Raw genomic sequence first — 22,952 nt, forward strand, 5'->3', positions numbered from 1 at the left:
AGTGGCGTTTGGAGTTTGGAAACGTCACGCGCAACCAACGGGCCACACGTCGAGCACTTGAGCTTTCAATAAACGCGGTACAATCGACATGGCATCAGGTTGGAAAAACGCAGGCCGCGGCGGGGCAGCCTTGCAGGATCGCGATAAATTAAGCCGAGCTGACGTTTTGATTGTCGGCCCGGCCTATATTTGTTGCGGTCAATATTTGCGTCGGCCGATCCATTGTCGCCGTTCGATCCGTTATAACCGTCTGTTTCGTTGGACGCGGGAGAGCAGGGACCCAGAGCTTTGCGCAAACTGCAATTAGCAACGATAATCCAGGGACAACAAACTCTATTTACCTCGGTCATTATCCACTGTATCATACGTTTACTATACAGGATATCCAATCTAAGCGATGACTAGAAACTCCGCTAATCCGTGTTAATTAATCGATTGACCGATAGGACCTATGATTAAGTTTGAAGGGTGGGCCTAGTAGTCACATTTCGATTACGCGTTGACAATGACGAAAACATTCGTTCGATGATTCAGCGATCATTCGCTGGTCGGATAGGCTGGTTGTCCAATACTTTAGATCGTTGCTTTTTTTTTTAATTATCTTTCACGGTTGTATTATTTATTCGAAATTAACGTAGGCAGTAATTTTGTTTAGTTTGATCTATTTTTGAGTAGAGGACTTTCCAAGATAGTAGAATTCTAAATTCACTCGTCTTTTTTTTCGAATTCCTGATTCCATGATACATGTAACGATTCCAAATTCTTCGATAGCGCGTGTGAATTATTAAATTACATTTATTAAAGGAATATTATTAATTAAGCGAAAGATAATAACGAATAATGAAAGTAGGACGAATTTATGTTATAATCTAATAGTTTGTGTGCGTGAGTAAATTATTTATTGTTTAATTGCGTTTAACCGAATGCATTCCTTAAAGAATAACCGGTGACAGTTAATAGATGGTAGAAGGAAAGTTCTGTTCCCTGTTCTTGCAATGGCCGAGATCTTTCTAAATCTCTGGCTGCTCAACAGGCTATGGCGCGAACTAAAACGATAATTCAGCGCTCGGGGTGGCTATCATTTCTTGCTCGTGGTATATTACTACGTCGCTACACCGTAGAGTCGACTGCACAGGGGACCAGACAGTCCTGCCGTACGTATCAGCTCAAGTTTCAAGCGAAGCTTTTGCGTGCTATTTCTCTTTCTCCCTATTAAAATTCTGAAATGTAAATATATGAGAACATCATAGTCCAACGTGTTTCAATTTCTGAAATCGAGAAAAACTCGTCAAATTCTTTTTTCTATTTGTAACAGGAAATAGTTTTCGAATGGGAGAACGAGAGTCAGAGAAAGACGAAGATGGAAGAACGAAAATATTAAACCTTCCATATCCGAAATTTTGAAAGTTTTAACTACGTATGGAACGAATATGCTCGGTGATTCTGATGGGTCACCGCGTAAAAATGCATGACAGCGAAACTTTGGCGAACCGGTGCAAATGAAACCGCGACAAGCGACAAAGCGTTAATGTTAAGCAACTGCAATTTGCCGCTTGCGTTCTACAACGCTCGGTCTTTCTTGCATCCAATTGCTGCTCTAATTGTCGAATAAACGGCGCGATAAAAACGGCTAAGTCATTAGGTCGTGTTGCGGACTGAGTTAGTAGGTGGTCTTTAATCGCGAAACAGAGTTGCTGTTCGGTGACTTTTTTCAACGAAAAACCGGTCCACCCTTTTAATTGTACAGACACGTCTTTAATCGTCGGAAGAAGGATCTCGATGTTGCCATTGTTCGTACTTGGAAGACGAATTACATCGAGATAATTCGATCAGACACGGTACATTAATTTATTCCTAACTCCATAGAATAGTCGGTGTAATATGATTAAAATCTTTTAAGATAGCGTTTTCTCCTGCTCTTTCTCTTTTTCCGTACATCAACGATGGGCGAGAGTCTCGGTACCCAGTAATAAGGATCAAAAGCACTCTAAACGAGACTTCGTTGAGTAAACGAGAGAAAGCCAATAAATGGAAAAAAAGAAGCCACCGTCCTTTTTATTCCCATCGTCCGTATCTCTCATTACTTTTGCTCTTTGATCAAGCGTTCTTTTGTTATGTCGTCTCGTCTTTCGCCGACGAATAGAGGGCAACTTTGCCGTACCTTCGCTTTGGTAACATGAAGCATAACGACGCAACGTATCAATATATATATGTTTATCTTTCTTCTGGCCGAGTACTGACCATTTCTTAAAGCGGTCATCCTTTTATAACAAACTATGTATTGCTCATACTTCCATTTCTAAACACTTTACTTTTTCCCAATCATAAGAATCACAAGAGAAGACAAAAATCTGTTGTCAAAAGTTGCCATAATGATTATGATCTACCCTTAATTTCTCTGGAATTAGTCACTAAAATAACGTAAACTCGTCTCGCTGATGTTTGTGCTCAAAGTTCGAAATAACTGCATCGTCTGTCCTGATATTCCTGATTTATCGAATCTAGTGCTCGATCTTTAGAAAATCTCTGTTATTCCACGCATCTACGCGCGTAACTAATACTAACGCAAACAATTGTATCGACTGAATCCGAAAACAGCACAATTTTTTCTCTCGCCAATCGAAATTTATACCACTATGGGGAACAGTATCAATGAGCCATATAAGCAAAATATAAACAATGCAAGCTAAAATTCTTAGAACAATAGTAAACGCCCCATGGTACGTTAGAAACGAGGACATTTGGAAAGACCTGGGAATACCAACGATCAAGGAAGAGATTAGCAGATGTGCAAGAAGGTACAGAGAAAGAATAGCAACGCACCCGAAATGGCTGGCAGTGAAAAGGGTCAACACATCGAGAATAGAAAGAAGATTAAAAAGGAAACACCCAACAGATCACAAAGAATATAACTTAACAAACACGAAGATGGTACCCCGCTGGGGGTAACCACCCACATGATAATCAAACAGCCAAAAAATTCTACCAAATGTCCAAATTGGACAAATTGTGAATGTGAAATATTAAATAAAAAAAAAACTGAAACTTTTTCGTACCTTGCTAAATTCTATTTAAGAGCTAAGCGAGATTTACAACACGTAGGTTGACACTAATCTTTCGCACTTATCTTTCTTTATTTACCTATACCTATATTATTTATATAGGAATTTTTTATTTATCCTATGTAATAAGTTTATTGATCAATAGATCTATTTACAATGTATTAGACAAGAAACACAAACAGTAATGTGCTATAACTAAATAGTTAATTCACAACTCACAATTGATAGTTTACAACTCGTAACAACTCGGCAAATCGACGACTCTTCTACTCGACTGCCCGATAAAACTGCCAGGCCCTTTTCGACCTAACAGCACTTAGGCCTTCCCGCGATATTGTTTTATGATTCGCCTAATACGACTGCCAGGCCTTTTTTGACCTAAAGGCACTTAAACAATATTGCGGATAGACCTAAGTGACGATGATTCATCAGATATTTCTTAGGCCATTCGTCCACGATACTACATTTACAACCTTCATCAAACGTTGTTGCACCAATAGAAAGTAAATAAATAAATATTATCTTATATTAATAATATATAATATCTTTCTATATATTTATATATCTTTCTATATATTTTCTATATATATCTTTCTATATATTATATAATATCTTTCTATATATTTCTATATATAATAATAAATAATATCTTTCTCACATACGTACAACATTCTCGAATTCGATTGGATATCCTCGCGAAATTCAGTGAGAATCTAATGGGCAAGAAGCTACGAGAACAGAAAGTTCTCTGGAAGTTGAGCTTTTATTAACGAGACGGTTGCTTTCAAAGCTGGAATTGAGAAACGAGGAGTAATAAAGAGCCGCGAGGGATCGGCGACATCGGGGGACCGGTCAATTTCGAATTATCCTATTTCATGCGAACGAGAGCTTTCCGATTTCATTTGTCTCCGTTCCAATAACCCCTCGCCCTTCTCCACCGCCGGGTACACGCGATCCAATTTTTCCTTCGTTGCCCTCTCGAAAGGCAGTTTATAAAATTTCCCGTTCGTTGCGGGATCGATGCAACGATAAATTGTCTCTGAAGTTGCAAGGCCGACCCTCTCGTGCCCGGGACACGTCTTATCCCCGGTGCTCTGGCCGCTCTTTTTCGCGGCTCGTAAATCATCGATGAGCCTGTGGAACCGGAAGTCGAGCGGAAGGCCTTGCCAACGAGATATGGACTCGCATTTGCACCGTTTTGTCATACCGTTCGCAAACTTACTCGTCGAGTATTATTAACGAAATCGAGAGATTTCGTCCTTTGAACAAATTATTTCACCCTGAAAGTGTCCACAGTCCGAAGCCTTTCTGTTACGGTCGGGCGACCGTCTACCTAGACCAGATGTCCGCTTATCCTTACGACGTACCTTCAATCGCCTTAAGTACCCATCATAAATCCCAGTAATTTGCTTGCTAAGGTCATTCAGACCGAACAAATATCTTTTTCTAAATCACTTTCTAAGGACTATTGTCTACCACGGCTTGATAAGGGAAAGTTAGGTTTCCCACGTACGATGCTTCCTAATAGCAACTTTCTGTCGCGGACGGCTAAGACCCTTCCTAGTCTACCAACCTCCGTTTATCCAGTCAGAAGCAATGCATACTGCCCTCACTTCCTGACCAAAAACGTTATCAACAAATCCGATGGTCCCATGCGCTAGACACACCCATCGCTAGCTTTCCTCCGACACACTAAGTACAATTCTAACGTCTAAGTCTAAACACGAACAATCACTTCCTCTATTAAGTATCCTCTAGTGCTACGTCCACTGACATACGAAGTTCCATTATAAGAGCCTTGCTCTAGCGTGCATATCTATCTTACCTTCGGGCGACAAGTTGTCATCTAGGAATTATATCTACTCAACAGTGTAACTTAAGTGTTGGAAATAAAACCTTATAATTCTGTGAATCACGGTGTTATACTAACTCAATCACCCCTATTATCTTAACGGAAATCAGGGGATCGATCAACTCGTGGTGTCGATTGCTATAATCGTAACGGGAATTTACGACTCCCGTTGACGTCTCTTCTCGCGATTGGTCGAAAATACACTTTCATTTTAAAAGAATGGAATTTCTTTGTCGAATAATTTCCATAATATTTCCATTGTGATACACGTTTTTGGCAATTTATTGCCAGAAGATTAGTTTCGTACAGATAATGATCCAAAGCCTTGAAGAAGAGAAAATAGAGAAGGATATTCGATATTCTGGAGAATCGTCGATGTTTTTCTGTAATTCTTCCCAAATCATTTTTACGTAAGAAAATTGTCCTGTATATGGACAAAACGAAGATCAGTTGGCGATTAAGCGTAAATCGCTGCGAACATAATGACGTATAACGTACCCAACAACAATACCTGAAGCATTCGTGTAACGTTAAAGTGAAATAGTGAAAACCATGGAAATTTTTAGGATAATACTGTGAATTAATACTGTGAATCGATTTGAACGTGTTTAGAAATAGTAGCTAGCTCGTGAAGTTCGTAGTGATTGAAACAATTTACAGCTTCATTGATACTAATCTTGTTAGAAACGTGCAAGTTCCATGGTTCTATGTTAATTTCCCAGGGGAATCGTAATCTTTCTTTCGAATTCGTGGACCAATCTTTTCGAGATCCCCGTAACACGGCGGAGAACAAATTTCGGCAAGGAAAACAATCCGTGCGAAGTTTTGTCGCGCTAATGTATTCGCGAGTCGGTCTGCTCGGATATCGTTCGCCCTCTTTCTTTCTTTACTACCGCACCAGCAAGGCGATAAACTTCGTCAGGAGCGTGTTCCGCAGCTGAAAAATCGCGGCTAATGGGAAAAATTGCTAAAGTTACACGGAAAGTTCGCCGACGACTTTCGTCGTTCGTCGCGGCACCTTTCGCAATCGCGAAACTCCATTAAGCTTGGAAACTAATTTCCAACGGAGTTTCCGCGGTGAGCGTCGCATAATCCTTGCGTGGTCACCGGTGACTCGAAAAATTTTTTCCAGGAACAATGTTTCGTGTATCTTCTGAAATTCTGCCAAAGATCGATAAATGTTTATTCGCAAAATTGCTGTTAAATCTGAATTACAGGCAAGTCGTTGCGGAATAAGTCATCGAACGATGAATTAGTGACTACATGTTTGGATAATCTTCAGGTTGCAGTTAGAGCGAGCGAACAGAAGATCCGAAGATCGCAATGTATACGTCCATTAGAATCTATACGCGCATTTGACGGTTTGACGTACTGAGTTTGTCACAGCGCCAGTTTGTGCGGATTCACGTCCGCTGTAGCTACGGTCTTACTCGTTATCCATCTGCTTAGTTCCATGTAAATCTCGATGCATCGTTAATCGCGTGCAGCTGTAACCACAGCCTATACGTCGAAAGCAATCTTACGGTAGAATGTATATGGACAGATACAGACAGGCGTAGCGATTAGCGTTGGCGGTTTCCAGTGCTTCTGACCATAGAACGTCCGTTTCCCTTTACGCGCTCTTCCCTATGTGTGTGAATGAAACTGTATCTTTCTCATTTATTTAGTCGTAAAAAGCGAAAAGTTAAATTTCAGAAAATATCGGATACCAGTTAAATATTAATTTAATAAAGTATGAAATAATCAGTACAAGCAAAAATAAATTAATTTGCACTTTGCAATTTGTGCTTTTCCACAAAAGTTCGAGTCATTCTCATAAGAAATTGAAAACATCGTGACTTGTACCCTATTCTTTTTAAACCTCTTAATAGCGTATTCAAAAATAACAAGCTCTCGACGTTTTGTTTCCTTCTGAATCCATACTTAAATACATTAGTTCAAACGATGAAACGAACGAAACACCTCGTAGATAGCAACGCGGGCCAGCCAGCATTGAAAAAAGGATACCTTTTAATCCAGTGGTATCTGTCAAAAGCACGCGTAGCCAGTTGGCCGTGGTTCGCGTATTTACGATCGACGCGTAATTTACGGAGGCTGCGGCCGTTTAATTAGTAACAAAAATATTACAACACCACGAGCTGAGATCATCTCTGACTGATAGCGGTACAAAAGGTGGGAATTTTTCAGCGGGCAGCTTTTTCGCTAGAACAGAAATCGTGAATTATAAAGCTACCGCCGACGAGATCCTCGACCGAGGAGAGTTATAATTAAAGCGATTCCGCTTTACCGTGCTCGGCTGCTTTGTGCTCTCGGAGGTTCGTTAAGTCCGACAAATTAATTTCCATTGTATTTTCAAACGGCCAGCGGGCACACTTCTCGCGGCCTTAAACCCGACTGCATGTGGAGAGTTCGAGAACCGCGCCATCATCTAATTCGTGACGGTTGTCGGTCGCGTTTCCAGATCCGAATCTAACGATGTCCCGTGGAAAAAAAGTTCCTCTGGAATTCGAGAATATTTTACCAATGCTCTGTTCGACCAACGATGAATGCTTGAACCAACTTTTTCCGCTCGGAGGAAACGTTTCATTGAAAAACGTTCGTCCCTTTCCAGATTGTGAATTTTTTATTAAACGGTAGAACTACCCACCGAAATGTATCATACACACAGATGATTATAATTATGATTAATAATCGCAAAAACAAAGAATTTGAAATCTGTCGAAACGATAAACGATGAATTAGTTAATTCTATAACTTTTCATTTTAATCCATATTTAAATAACAATATACCGTGCGAACGAAAATGAAACAATGGAAATAATATTATCAAAAGCACAAAATACGAAATCCGTCACTTTCACGTTAATTCTAGTGTTAAAAAGCTAGCACATTGAAATGGTGATCTATGATATTCATGTGAAAACACAAGTTAGTTTATCGTTCAAATGGTCGATCAATGGTATGATGACTTATTTTTCTTCGTCATCTGGTTTCAATATTTATCTTGGCCCAACCGTGTTATTCGAGAGAATTTATTTTAAGTATCCTTCGTTATTAACGATCGCGATTACGCGTTTCGCGGCCTCCTTTTCGTAGTCGACGTCTAGTCGGCGAACCAACGAATTCCGTAATCGGCCGCCGACTAATTTTAGACGTTCCGTGGACCTACCGTTTCTACCGCTTGTACACCGCGTCTCCGACTCGCTTTACAACGACTGGAACAATTTAATCGACGTTTACGATCTTTCCGCTTATTAAAACTATCCAAACAAACGAATATTTCGTTTCGATAGCACACAGAGGAACCTTTTCTTTCTGAGCCAACAAACCGCGTTAAATCGTAAATGTCGTTTCATTCAGACGATAAATTTATTATAATTCTATGCAACGAGCATCTCACGAACAAGATAGAAGCGCTGATCCAATTCTACGTAATAGAGTCTCGTGAATCACCAAAAATATCCAAAATATCTGCGTATCTCTAGATTTTCTGTGAGCGATAACGTTAGTCAATTCGAGCTTCCAACTGAGCGTCTTTCGTTTATTGAACGATTATTCTGGATTTCTGGCGTAAGAAGCGAATCGTGCGATATACGAGCCAAACTCTTGGCTCATTATCAATAATTCGATGATGTTTTCTCTTAGAATATAAAGGGTTGACGATGGAATTCACTATCTTTTCTTCATGATGCGTGTGTTTTTTATATCTTGTGACTCTTCCTGATTATTTTTATCGAGTATCATGTCACGAAGAAGTTCAAACAAAAACCTGATTTTGCCAGCCCCTTCGAGAAAGGACTGCGACAAGGTAATCCTCATCCGCATATTGTATATAAAACTTTGAGAAACATAAAAGAAGATGAGTTGAGCACGTCTTGACATCAAACCATCCACTGGCTGGAGAATGTTTCTCCAAAATCGACGACGCTAGAACTCGTCTTGTATATTTTGCTTCGAAACGGGCCAAATTTCACGAGCGAAGATCAAAAAATGATCAAAAATACAATAAGAGATTATTAATTCGAGCAGAGTTTATTTCGACTGAGAATTATCATTTGTTCAATTTCACTGAACTCTGTTTACGAAAATGAAAAGATCACGACCTAATATTTGCGATCGCGTGAAAAATGTTTGCAAGAGGAAGTTCGTCTGGCCGAAGATAGAAATTACAGTAAATGAGAAGCCCCATTTTTTCACTCAAATATTCTAACCAACGAACTACATCAAACGTTGAATCTCATTTCGTGTATAACCGCACGATTCGTATAAAATGTAGGAAAAGTATAAGAGTACGTCATAGTGGAAATTACGACTCGAGTGACGCAAACTGAGAAACAAACGCGTGCCTCGGCGGCTATTTTGAGAATAAACCGTACACTTGCACGCGCCGAGCGGCTCAATTTCTTCGAGCATAAACGCTAAACAAAAAAAAGAAAAAGAAAGGAGTATTTCGTAAAGAATGTGAGGAGGTTTGTATCATTCGCGAGCAAATCGTCTGGTCGTATTTTTATATACACGCGATCCGACGTCCACGTGCGTCGATCGAAAGGCTAAATACGTGGAGGACCTGACAGACGAGATCGTCTGCAACCTTGGGCGAGTCTGGCCAACACCGCCCACTCTTTTGCCAACTCGATTTCGCGGAAGCTTCTTCGACGTTGGCAGAAGACGTAAGTCTCGGATTCTCCGTCTCGCCCCGTCCTTTTCTCTCGCTACATCGACCTGGTAAACCGAAAATATCGCGCGATAATGGCGAAACGAGGGACGCCTCGTTCAAAGGCGCTGATTTTCTACGAGGTCACCGAGCAAAGTCTTCTTTAAGCACTAAAAAGGTACATTCTCGTTGCCAAGAACGACGATCGCGAATGGAGCTTACGTTGCCAAGAAAAGCATCTGGACATCGAATAAAGCGAGTCTGAGTCGAACTAATCAGCACGAGACGGCAGAAAAATGTGCAGATTGCTAGGAAGCCGAATTGAGAGTACAAGCAGTACTCTGAAGTACATTTTTTTCTGAATGTTCGTAGTATTCGTTTATTCCTATAATCTGTATTAATCAAACAAAGGTAGAGGAGTTTATTTTTCCTAAAAAAAAAAAAAAATCCAAATAACGAAACTGAAGACAAGAAACAACCTTGGTCTATGTTCGCCTTTTTTCAAGAAAGCGAAAGTCTTTCATTTCTGTCCAATATATTGCAAATATTTTTAGCGAAATATTCATCGTATAACATAATTGAATATATGGATGTATCAGTAATTATAGCACACAATATAATATCTAATTAAATCATGAAGCTGTGAGCAAATATCGTGAGAAAAGTTTTTACAAATCGATTAATTTCTACTCGAAAGTAAACATAGCTTCCGAGTACTAGAACGTACACTATTATTTAAAAGGATGATAAATTCTAAAATCGATTAGTTGCTGTACTGAATATTTGATTAGACTGATATCTGCTCTAGATAACGAAACATTCAATTTGTCGTGTATTGAGATTAATCTATTGTTGGTCGCAATGCCTCGATTAATTGATACAATGTAAAGCATTGGAAGAACCCGGTGATATTACAGTGGCGGTGTTATCAGAAAGTAATCCAACGTCAGACTCAGTTTACTCATTGGTGATCGTATCTCTGTGACTAATAAGAGATACTAATAAGAGACTGTGATCGATCGAGATACGATGATTGTCGTTTATTTCAATATTGCCACAATGATTCCGAAGAAAAGTTTCCTCAGATTGTAAGCATTGGCCACCAAAGAACGTACACTTTGTACCATCGTGTTGCACCACCGATAGAAACGGACGAACGAGGATCGCGACGACGATGTGTTCCTTGACGTATCGCCGAGGAACGCAAACACACGGTGTGTTTACAATCGTCTCGTTGTTCCGTGATTTCGACGATTCGAGTTGCGCGGTGAAAAGCATCGAAGATTTCCTAGCGTCAAAATGATGTCAAAGAGAAGAAGAGGAGCGTTGCTCCTCGAACTGAGAAGCGGAAACAAATGTTAACAGAGATTTCGAGAGCGACAAAGTGGCGTGAAACGATTCATGCGACTGGGAATTCCGTAAATGATCTTAAAGATATCGCGAAATCGATAAGCCATCCATCTATCATTATTTCGGTTTGTGATATGATCGTGCCGCGAAACATTTAGATTCGAAACTTCATCGAATTATTCGTTTGTTTATTCTCGAGATAAATCTTTTGGCACATAAAAATAACAGGTGAAAGAAAGACGTTATTGTACGGGAATGAGTTAAAAGCATATTACGATAATATGCTAATCATTGCTAATTACTCTAAATTGACAGGAGACAGATTACAGCTTTGCAGCAGATAAAATTTCAAATCCGGCGGCGAAAAATTATGATAACGAATGAACAATTATATACATAAATTACATACAAGTTGATAGCTGTAAAATTGTTGGGTACAAACGTCATTGGAAGAATTTCACTTGAATTAAATAGCCGAAAATAGGCCAACATTTGAATCTTACTTATCAAGTGATTTATACGTAATAAGCGCTCAGGCAGCGAAATATTTATAAAATATTTGATATAAATAAAAACCTAGTCACAGAGTGTTAAACGCTCTTAATAGCGAAGAGGCCGGCAGAGAAAAACAAGCGAAGACGAGGGAAAACAGATTTCAGTGTTCAAAATTCGGATAGAAAAGGAAGCGAAAAAAGAGAAAGAGAAAAAGAACGAACGAGGAAGTTCGTTTTCGCGCGACTGAACTAATCCTTTTCGTGACAAATGGGAAGATATTGCCGGGCCGCGCCGAGTTCTTCTCCGTATCCGACTCGAAACCGCTTAATCCCTTTGTAAAAATTAACTCCGTCGCAGAGAAGCTGTTTCCAATCGCTACTTCTAGGTAACGTCGATATCACAAAGCCGAAACTCGACACTGTTCCAACGCTTCTTTCAACCCTATCGTCCTATCTCCTTTCCTACCAACGATAATCGAAGGAAGAGGATCGAAGCGATAAAACGGCATAAAATAAAACCTGGAAAAAGATGTAGATCTTACCGACCAGTAATCCTTAGGGCCGATAGTTTCTCTAGGATTGGCGTATTAACTTGCTTCATAAAAGAAATCTGGGAATCTTCGACCATCGGCGCGCGATAAAGCGAGCGATATCAAGTGGAAACAAATCACAGCTATGCAAACAAACCATCTACCCCTTTTACTATATCGAGATACACTGAAACGAAATCCAATCAGACGGTTGTAGAACCGATAGAAAGTTTAAAAAACACCTCGTATCAACTTTTTCGAGCTAACAATTTCGATTAACACGAGCTTTCGAATCCGCAACGAATAATCCCACTCAGCGTCCGATCGTGGGTTACCATCCTCTAAAGCGCTTGGCTGCTTCGTCGATTCGCGTCCAATTCTCCCTAGTTTCGTTCCGTGTACACGAGGAGTCTACACGGAGGAAAGACGATAAAAAAAGAAAGTTTTGAAAAGAGGAATTTAAAAAAAAAGGAATAAGGAAGTGATAAAAAAGAAATAGTGAAAAATAACGATAGCGAAAACTCCGTGGATCGCGGGTGACGATAATTGGAAGGGGACGGCCACGTTTCACAGGAATTTCGAGTCATTAGAGTCTACACGAGGAGGTGGAGAATTCGCGTAACAAAGGAGATTAAAGCGACCGGGGATCTTGTCAACGGACGGGGGCTGGCAATCCTTTGCGCAACAGCTGCCGCTAACTATCCGCGGCTCGTCGACCGTCCAATCCAGTTAAGGGAGTTTAGAGTTTAACGCTGTTACACGAATCAACACAGAAGGTCGCGTCGCCGCGAAAATCTCCGCTCCGTATCCCTGCGCCCTGTCGTGATCGGACCCGTAAATTTCAGCGTCGAAGGTAACGAGCTTTCGAGTCTTCGAGCAAAGCCTACCCTTTGATCACTGCCAATCGAATTTTACCACCTTTGTTCTTTGATTCGTCGATCCCATTACGATGATACTCTCGAGGACGAGTTTTTACGAGACAACATAGAAAGAAGCATAAAGATACAAATTATCATTAGACACTCGTTAAAGTGTTTCGAATTATTTGAAATCAATTTACTACCTGATTCACGAATACACAAGAATAGGAACAAAGGATACATGGCGTCAAATAAACGACAGATTTATGAGAATAAAGAAATGTCGAGTTTCTTGAATTTAGATAACCTGGCTAATCTGAACAAGATTTTAAGCTTTCGTGTAAGCAAATATTCATGAAAATATAATCTCATGCCGTCAATCAACCGTGGAGCATGGATCTTTCTTGCTATCTCGTATCATTGTAAAAGACTTAATTAAGATTATACACGTGGGGTCTTGATGATATATCATTGCATTCGATCAATGAATTGTTCCAATCAGAGCTCTTTAATGCAATAATTTAACGATTGTAACAATATGTTACACATTATAGACAATAGACGTCTCTTTTACAATTTCATATTTTTTCGTCAAACATAGTATTCAAATTATTTGTAATTTGTACAATTCGCTAGTAAAATTTCATTTTTTTTTTTACTACTACTATCAAACTTGTTAATGATGTACAAGGGTGTTAGCCAATATCGATAATTTGTAACTCGTAACTGGAAAAATTTGGTAAAAGTTCGATTATATAAAATATCTTAAACAAGTAATGGAAAATCTCGATACCCCTTACGGTTCGTAATAAATCTTCCACAAAACAGACGATTGTTGATTTCGTATCTGCAATGAAAATAACCTGGCAACAGTGGTGGTGTAACCGGTGGTGCAACTTACAAATCAGTTTATTGATGATACCAGACAGAGACAACAGGTATTTATTTACACAATACACGGATGCACGTTTTATAATCGTCACGGTAAAGTTGCACGAGCAATTGTCGTAGACACAACAATTTCCTATAATAAATGATAATATCTTTTTTGCGTGATTAACCTTTAGCGTTAATTACGCGACGAATCGATCGATAGGAGTAGATTTATCGATTCAGTCGTCTCATCGTCAGGAAGCAGACTACGAAAAAGTTGTGCTGCGAACGAATCCAACCAATGTCAATTGTGAAACGGTCGTCGAAACAACTCGAAGAGATTTGATATCGTCACCGTCGAGGCTACGCTATTGCGGTTTCGTTTCTTATATTGAGAAACACAAAAGTTGTTTGTATATCCGCGAAAACGTCGACAGACTTGTACGATCGTGTCAGAGATAATGACGGAAGTTCGTGGAACGACGATAAAAGGAGGAGTTATTAAACTTCCATCAAAATGTCAACGCGAATTCTCGACGTGTCCAGACGAAAAAGCAAAATAATACGCGATAACAACGTTACTCTTTCATCAAAAAATCTATGCTTTCTCGTAAACAATCAAAACTTCGTATCCTATTGTACACAATTGAACAAGCACGATACAGCGATTGTTTATCAAATAAATTAACTGCCAAACGATTGCTGTCCTCGCAAAAGCGAAGATAGCCAGAAAAAAGTAACGAAACGGCGCCAATAATACAATCTATAATCTCATATTGTTTGACTATTGTCGTTAAGATAAGGGTCGATGAAAAATATGACTGTGACATTATATAATTGTGCCTTTCCCACCTGCGGGTGGACCTACATGAATTTCGAAAATTCCCGAAGCAGCATTACGTCACACGATTAAAAGCGGAAGGGAGAAGTGCGCGGGATTCCGGCGACGACTGATCCACTTTACAGATAAATAACGTCGCAGCGAAATTTTATTTTGCTACGATAATGAGTCAAGCGACATGATAGAATCGACAGAATCCTTTCGATCGTCAAGTTTCAACCAAAATAAATAAAAGAAAGCAATGTAGAGAGCATTTGCGGAGTGAGAAGGAATAACGTCGATAGCCGAACGCCATTCGTCGTCGCGATGCTACTGGCACACACGATAAAAAGCTCGATAAAACATGGAGAAAAAATATACCGGCAACCATTCTCCGGGTGGTGAAACGCTAGTAAATATTTCCGATTACACTTCGATATTTTGTTGCCCGGCGCAGCGTTCTATACATCTTCGTGCTTCGTCGATCCTCGAGAAATATACTTTTTCGAAGACGACAAATCATCGTTCCGTCTTAAACACGCCAAGTAACTTGCACCACGAGAGATCGTGTCCCTCTTCCTTTTCCAACGACCACTTTCCATTCTGTTTACAGACAGAGACACTCGACCAAAATTTGGCAACCTACCAGTTTACTTCCATAAAGCCAATAATGGATCAACGAAGTTTATTTCGAGTGTGATAATAATGCTACAACGCAATAGCACCCATCCGGTTTGGGTTTCGTTCTTGTTGGTAATAACCACGAGAATATAGAAGCGAGATACACGCGATTAATACGAGTATAGAATAGCAAAACCGAGTGAGCGAATTCCCGTGGAAATTGGTAAATCGTGCGATTTCTCATTCATGTAGGTCAACGAACACGACTATCCTAACAGAGCCTTGTGCCAGTTCGCAGCCAACGCTTTAATAAAAGTTGCGCACGAAGATTATTTTGGTACAGCGTTTCTGCTACTAGTTACAAGCGTTCCGTTGCTGCAACTGCCGGTCCTCCGAGATTTGTTTGGTACGTTTGAATTTTTCAAGCTCTATTTAAACGAACCCGCCTACGTGAACGTGGAAAAAAGGAACGACGAACAAATAAATAGAAACTGTGAACGAGAACTGCGGGCGATAATTATAGAACTGTTGCGGAATTAATAGACACAGGGAAGAAAGGTTGAAAAAATTAAATAACGCTAGAAAATACAAATAAAATAATTTCAGGTTGTCCCGAGTGAAAATTTCCCTCTTAGAAATGTTATATTTTCCTGGCGAGTTCGTTTCATCGAATCGTACGGGGAAATCGGCAAATCTGGACGTATGATGGGATGATGATAAGCGATACAGCGACGTACGATGTTCCTTCTAATCGTGGTACCTCCGTGCCATTTTGACGGCAACAGGTCGCGGAGAAAAGGTCACGGAAACATCGACGAACGGAGACGAACCCGCTTGTCGGTGATTCAATTTTAAATAGGATTAAGCGGCGACGCAGGGTTTCATTCCGTCGCATTCCAACTACTTGGTCGTTTACCTTTCGCGTATTCGTTAGGCTTCGTCAAAGTTCAACGTTAAAACGTTAAAACGACAGATGAAACTTTATTCCGCTTATAAAATTTCTTCTGCTTCGAAGCGAAACAGTCTATCCACGAACCGTAGGAATAATAAATTAACACGGTACAAATGCGTCTGACGAGGGATCAAGGTAAAGCACGCTTCAAAGATAAGTGATTTGACCCGTGCGTAGAACATAGGTCAAAATCAATGCAGGCTATGAATTCCTGTTGCATCAACTTGATATATTCTAGCATACGCGTTTGATATCCTCCGCTGATTAAATCGACCCTTTTCCAGGATCTCGCAGATAACCGTGTATTAGCCAACGGTGATTAATCGTTGCCATGTAAACGTATCATCAAACACGTGTTTCCTATATCGTCTATATGAAACATCCCAAAAACGTGCACGATTCTTCTCTACTCTGAGCAATTTTTAACACCCATATCTTCCAAACATCTCGCTGTTTGAAAAATATAGATCGTCCAAAAATATCGATACTCTCCAGACGATTGCGACGACGCGATACTTCAAGTCCAGTATATTAATAGGACTCTATGGTCGCCGAAAATAAAAGAAAAATATTATCGACGAGTTCAATGATCACGATCGTCGCACAAATTCGCCGAATCGACAAAGAAGATATCAACGTGCGATAATTAAATCCACGAAGACCCCCGGTAGTACTTTTATCACGTACCTTGTACCAAGCTACTGTTTCCAATCGTTATCCCAAATATATCTGTTCTGATCAACGATAGGCCTCGGTGCGTTGACGGACCCCTTCATAAGTGTCCCTCGCAACTTCACTAGGCTTCACTATGCGGCTTGTCAATGCACGCGTATCCCACGGCCGTGCACGAACCGCGTGATCCAACGAAGATCGATCGAAGATGTATCCAAAAGTTGGGTGGAAGCGTCGGGAGCCAAGGGGATGAAGAGTGCAGAACGACGTTGTCTATGACCTTCGACACGCACAGCACCAAACAACCGTGTGTTCGTGGGGAAGGTTCACACGCGACGTGGAACGAGAACTAAATCTGGCGGGATCGGTCGGCCTCGCACGAGTATGAATTACTGAAGCCACCTGTCGAAAGAGTCCGTCTTTTATACGCTCGAGGTGACATCGGCGAGATAACGCCGTCTCCCCGAGTTTACATGCGGCTGGGTTTCCTCGTTCTCGGTCGTAGCACCCGATCAACCGTCACCGCGCCACCGATCGTAATTTACTATGCCGTACAATTACTGATTGCCAATACGTGATTAGAGACAGCTGAATGAAACAGGAGTTCGATTATCGTACGAATTTAACTTTCGAGCAATTTCTGTTGATCTTTCGCTATTTTCTAGGGATGTTATGGTGAGAATATGGCAACAGTGGATCGAATCGCAGATTTATTTCGAACGTGTAATGATTAAATGATAAATAATCGTGTAGTACTTGGTTGAAAATTAACCCTTCGTATTCTACTTGTGGCATGCAATTTGTTGCGTCCTGTTTTCACCGATAAGAAGTGGAGATGTACAGAGGACCACTCTATATGAATAATTGTACTAATCTTCTTAGGATTTAGAACGCGCAATTTTCTCGCAGTGAAATAAAGCTAATGTAGATGAGTTTACTGGTAGTATCAAAGAATTACAACGTAAAGGAAAACGCGAGGGATTAATGCAGAATAGAAATACGATGGATGGCACACGGAAGAAACTCGTGATCTAACAAACAAATGCAAAATATTTCAATCAAAACGATCTCGTGACATCGGGTGAAGTAACGACAATTTTCTTCGAATCGATTCGTATGTCATATATTATGCATGCACGTGCGGGAAAAAACGTGTCGCCAATATCGACGAAGCCGTCGCAAATGCGAGAAAGAAACGAATTTTTCCTGAATTACGAATTTCCTTATTCGACATAGCTTCGTTAAAGCTACTTCGAATACGCGTTGCGGTTCTTAATGGATGAAACAAGGAAAACACGTGATCGAACAATGAGAGACACGATCGAACGGAGAACGAGGAAATCCCGGTTTTCCCCTTAGAAAGTTCGCGGAAGACCGATCGTTGTTGCTGCAAGCTTTGCAAAACGCGACTGTTGTACCAACGACGATACTTAAGGAAAGAGCTATGATACTCCATCGGAAGAGTTATCCCCGTGTCACGAAGCTGCATGAGAATGGAAGAAACATAGGCGAATAACAACACTCGCCAGGGTACGTCACTTTGCACCGCGTGCAAAATGCAAACGTCCAAGTGCAGTTGCGCGAATTTAATAGGAGAACCGGGTGGTGAAAAAATTCAAGCGTGGAAAATAACGCGCCACCTTAAAGCAGACCAGCCACGGTATTAGATGCCACGGTCGAGTTACGTTACACGTGCTCCCGAATATCGGGCTATTTATTTCACGTTGTACTACGCCTTCGATTTATTCAATACGAGTATTCGAAACAAAAAGATACGATTATCTTTTATAGTTCACGAAGATATATCGAAGAGGAAGGTCGTTTGTAGATGAAGGTCACGGCGAAAACAAACCCTCTCGATATATGTACTTGAAAGACGATGCCATCAATCCTTATGTAATCGGTAAACGTTTGATCAAAGATAGACGAGAGGATCGATGAATCGAAGACAACATCGTACGACCGATTCGCTACCGGTTGATCAAGAGGCGCGAACAGAAGATCATTCGACATGGCTCCGTCCCATAATCACGTATCGTTCGCGTCGTCTGGGCGCCACCATAAAATTCGATCTCACGGCGCGGCTGCGCGCTCGTGTTCCTATTGTAAAGCGACGTACTGCCATTGACCTTGAATTTTCCACCGTCAAGGTCTGTGGCAGAGAGAGAAGCACACTCGAAATTCGCGCGGCGATTTATGCGGCGAAACGAGATGATGCGAGGCGATGTGACCTTGAACGGGAGAGGAAGCCAAGCGCAGTCGAGACGAGGCAAAGTTGAAAAGCTTCGGTGATGTGCCGGCTTTTCGCAGATTCTTTCTCGACGGCGATTATTTTCTTGAGAAACTCACTAATGTTGCAAGAGCGAGCGCTTTATTCCCTCGGATTTTTCGTGGACCGCGATGCTTAGTAGCTTTCGAACGACTGACGCAACGGTGCCTCGACGTCCAGACGCTTACGCAACGACGACGCGTCCCCTCTTTTTCATCCCTCTTGGACTGAAGCAAACGCCGCAAGTCGAAAAGGGACGACCACGGCCGGACGTGCACCGTGTGTGTTCGTGAACGTGGTCGAGATCGGAAGCGAGCCAGCGGGAACCAGTGCGAACCGGATATCGTCGAAATTCTGGGGACGAGATTCGCGCCGCCTGGCACACCGTGGCGTCGCGACGCTCCTGTGATCGAACGATGACGTCTGACGTCGCTAGTCTTTTCGGCCGCCCGATGACGTATTTCGAGAACCTCTGACGTACTCGTCTAAAATGAACGGAAGTTGCATCGTTCCGGTATTTTCCATCTCGAACATCCTCTCTTCTCTCCGTCTAATCAGCGAGTAATGCCAAAAGTTTATTTTAGAGCACCGCTCCTCGTTCCGTTTCACCGCTCGATCTCGTTCTCAATGATCTTCGTTCAATTCACCGTCGTCGATCTTACGACCTCTCAATTAGGATTGGAATCGATCGGTCGATTCAAGGATTATATACGAACTGTGTAACGTTTCAATAAGAGTGTGGTATTATTTCTCGAAACAATAGATGCGTGGAAAGTAAGATCGATCGAGGCACGGACCAAACGAAAGTAGGAAAAATTCTGCGCGAAGACTGACATCCGTGGTCGGATACGCGGCCTGTGCAAAGCGCAAATACGAAAGCGCAGGCTTGGCACGAGATAAATGTGGGTTGCTGGAGCACAACGGCTACAAACATACTGTTCCCTCGATCTGATGAATGGATATAATCCGAACGATTTATCAGACGCTGGACTTCGACCGACAGGTTAAAATGTTTCAAATTAAAACCACCCCTTTAGTGAGCTTCTGCACGTTTGTGGATCCAAGATATACCTTTCACTTTGACAATTATATGTATATCCTATAATTAAGTATAAATACACATAATCTAAATATCTCTAATTTTCTGCAACTTTAAAATTATATAATTTATCTGTCTGCGCCTCGACAATTACTTATACATTTGTTACTATACTATTATTTTACCATTAATTGATCCAAGTATTGTTGTAACGATCATCATCTTCTCTTTTTCTAGAGTAAAAAGTTGAACATTTTTTATCTGAAGTGAAAGAAAAATGCAATTATAGGAAGCTAATAATTTCCATACATCTGTATCTCTATCTGCAATACAAATCGAATCGTAGAAACAATCGTCCATATTCTTATCGTTTATACTATTCTGTTATATCATTGTACCAACTGATCCAATTATAACAGTCCTTATTAGCTTTTATACCATAGTGACAAATTATACATTTTTTTTATCTGACAAACAAAGGAAAATTTGATTATAGTGAGTCAACAACTTCGACACACGTCTATCTGCAATATACGTTCAAATTGATAGGGACAGACGATCGTATCTTGAAATTAATTCCTGAATTGATCTACCTTCAATCATCGATTGACTCGTCTCCTCTAATCCTAGCTGTTGTTTAATATCAAATACCAAAAAAGTACAGTATTACGCGTGACCTTTGGATTCTGATTGGTACAATCTCTGTTTAACGATACTGGCAATCAAGTCGAGTTCAACTGGCGTACGCCCGATTAGAGGAGTGCGTTTCGTGATAAAAGCGCGCTGTATCAGTTCCGAGTTTCTGTTGAGGGAAGTGATGCGACGATCCGCTTGCAAACATATACTCAGACATCGATTATTCGACGTCTAGCGTCTATACGCAGCGTGATCTCAACCACTGCAAGATGCAGATGCAGCGGCTGCAACGGGATCGACCTCGACGTCACGGTAGACACAGTGACCCATTTCCGCTGCCAGAAAATTTTCCAAGAACGTTCTCAAGACGGTGTTGCGCCCAATCTATAAACGACAAAACTCTATTCGACGTGTATATCGTCGCTCCATCCTGGACATTTTCGAAAATTTTCTGGCACGAGAATATTTATGTAATGAAACTTTCCAACATGTTGATCGTAGTTGTTGAATTGCCAGTGAAGTTCTATAACGCGTTTGATAATCTTAATTAAAAACCTAAGTGAAGAACTGACACAAGTGTGTTTTTAAACAATACGTAATATTTATTCATGATTTTCTTACGAGTACATTCTGTAAAGTGTTTTCATCTTCAGAAGCATTACACGAGCCTTTAGAACCCACATTGGTAAAATCCAAAAATTCAAAAATAGATAAAGCTGATGCTGCAAACATCATTCTTTATTTATACCGTCTGCTTGCTATAAATAAACTTACGAAAACAAATGATTTGTTTCTTAACAAGTGAAGATTTATCATGTATCCGTGCAATGAAATTGAGAAATATACAAAAAAGTAGAGCAGAAAATTTCACTTTTTATACTCCTACGTTATAGATATATAAATTTCTGTATCAAAATCTACTTTTATCTACAATTTTCTCAAATTGTAGGTTTTCTCACTAATACTACTTTTCCTATCAACTTCTCCGTTAATGATTCTTAATAAATGTCCCGCTAAAATAACAGCATTTTTAAACTTGTAATTGGCAAAGAAAATTGCTCGTTATTTCTTTTTTTTTTTTTTTTTTTTTTTTAGCCTTTCAATTAATTCTTGATAAACGTTTGCCTCGAGTCAAAGTATCCTTAAACTCTTAATTGATAAGTAGAATAGCATGTAATTTTTTCAGAGAACAATGACGCCGTGTTAAACCAACAATAACAACGAGTCACAATATTTTGCGATATCATCTCATTGAATGAGCTTAATTCTTACCAGCCCGCTAGTATGGCTGGTTAGGCAGTAACGAGCTATTGTGAGGCACGATTAATTGTACACCACAGGGCGATACAGTTTCCAGGTAGCTTGGAGAACAGCGACAATAGTAGAGTAACGGCAGTATTACCTGCCCGGTGGTGTGGATAACTATCGACTAATAAAGCTGCGTAAACCAGCCAGCTAGAATAATCGACTCGGCGGCGAGTTCTCGGATCGCCAACAATTAGCCATCGACAAGTAAACAACATCGGTGAAAGTAGATCGAGCTATCTATCAGTGACTTCGGCAGAGCCTCGAGCCTCTTTATCTTCGGTGATCGAATGCTAAATTAACGAGCAAATAACGATACGGCAACGATAAATGGTGCCATTCGAATCGTCACAGGGATTTCGTTTCTATAATACCGACCTTTATCGCTTACCAAATCCACGCCGATTTGAAGTTCAAATTGTTGCGATATTACAACAGAAACGAAAACATTCGACTCCTATCGATAACGCGGCAACCTACGACTTGGTTATTGACCGAAGTGTCTGTAACAGATATGGGATACTATAGATCTTCCGTTTAATATTAGAAGATTATGTTAAGCGCATACGATATGTTGTCTTAGTGTCGACATGGATTTTAGCAGACCAGATCATCTATTAAATTTTGTCGTCTATTAAATCGATAACTATTGATTATATGAAGGAAGGATTATAACAAAGATATGAGAGGGGGGGGGGGAGAGAAAAAAACATCAATGTCAGGAAAGTTGTTAGAAACATAAATTCAGCATTTGTGAAAGATTGAAGATCTTTCGCCCACGCAATATTTGAATTGGAGAAATTATTTTAGAAGAAACTGTAACAACTCTATTCGAGGAATTTTACAATTATAGAACCGATGACTCTTATAAATCTAGAATAGTAGAATAGTCATTGGAAAAGTACAGTGATTCATAAAAATTATTCTGACATTTCGCATACACCGACCTAACAGCTCCAATGA

General features: G+C 40.4%; 1 protein-coding gene and 1 long non-coding RNA gene across 7 annotated transcripts in view; one reads left to right on the plus strand and one right to left on the minus strand.

The window, feature by feature from the left end:
* The window catches only part of LOC117236934 (multidrug resistance protein homolog 49), a 73,178-nt gene that overhangs the window by 27,272 nt on the left and 22,954 nt on the right, over positions 1 to 22,952 (minus strand). For 2 of the 6 annotated variants that reach the window (XM_033500377.1, XM_033500374.1), the window contains exons 1-2: positions 19,090 to 19,242; positions 16,756 to 17,142 (exon numbers count right to left, since the gene is read on the minus strand). The exons of 3 other annotated variants lie outside the window; for them this stretch is intronic. The gene's annotated coding sequence lies outside the window, so the exon portion shown is untranslated. Of the gene's footprint in view, positions 1 to 16,755; positions 17,564 to 19,089; positions 19,243 to 22,952 lie in introns of those variants that run through there. One more of the 6 variants, XM_033500375.1, reaches the window with a different exon arrangement.
* On the plus strand, positions 15,481 to 16,391 carry LOC117236935. The gene is made up of 3 exons (XR_004493923.1): positions 15,481 to 15,522; positions 15,723 to 16,203; positions 16,353 to 16,391. It is a non-coding gene; the product is annotated as an uncharacterized LOC117236935 (long non-coding RNA).

This window comes from Bombus vosnesenskii, unplaced genomic scaffold (assembly GCF_011952255.1).
Source record: "Bombus vosnesenskii isolate JDL3184/JDL3185 unplaced genomic scaffold, Bvos_JDL3184-5_v1.1 scf7180000013352, whole genome shotgun sequence".
NCBI lineage: Eukaryota > Metazoa > Arthropoda > Insecta > Hymenoptera > Apidae > Bombus > Bombus vosnesenskii.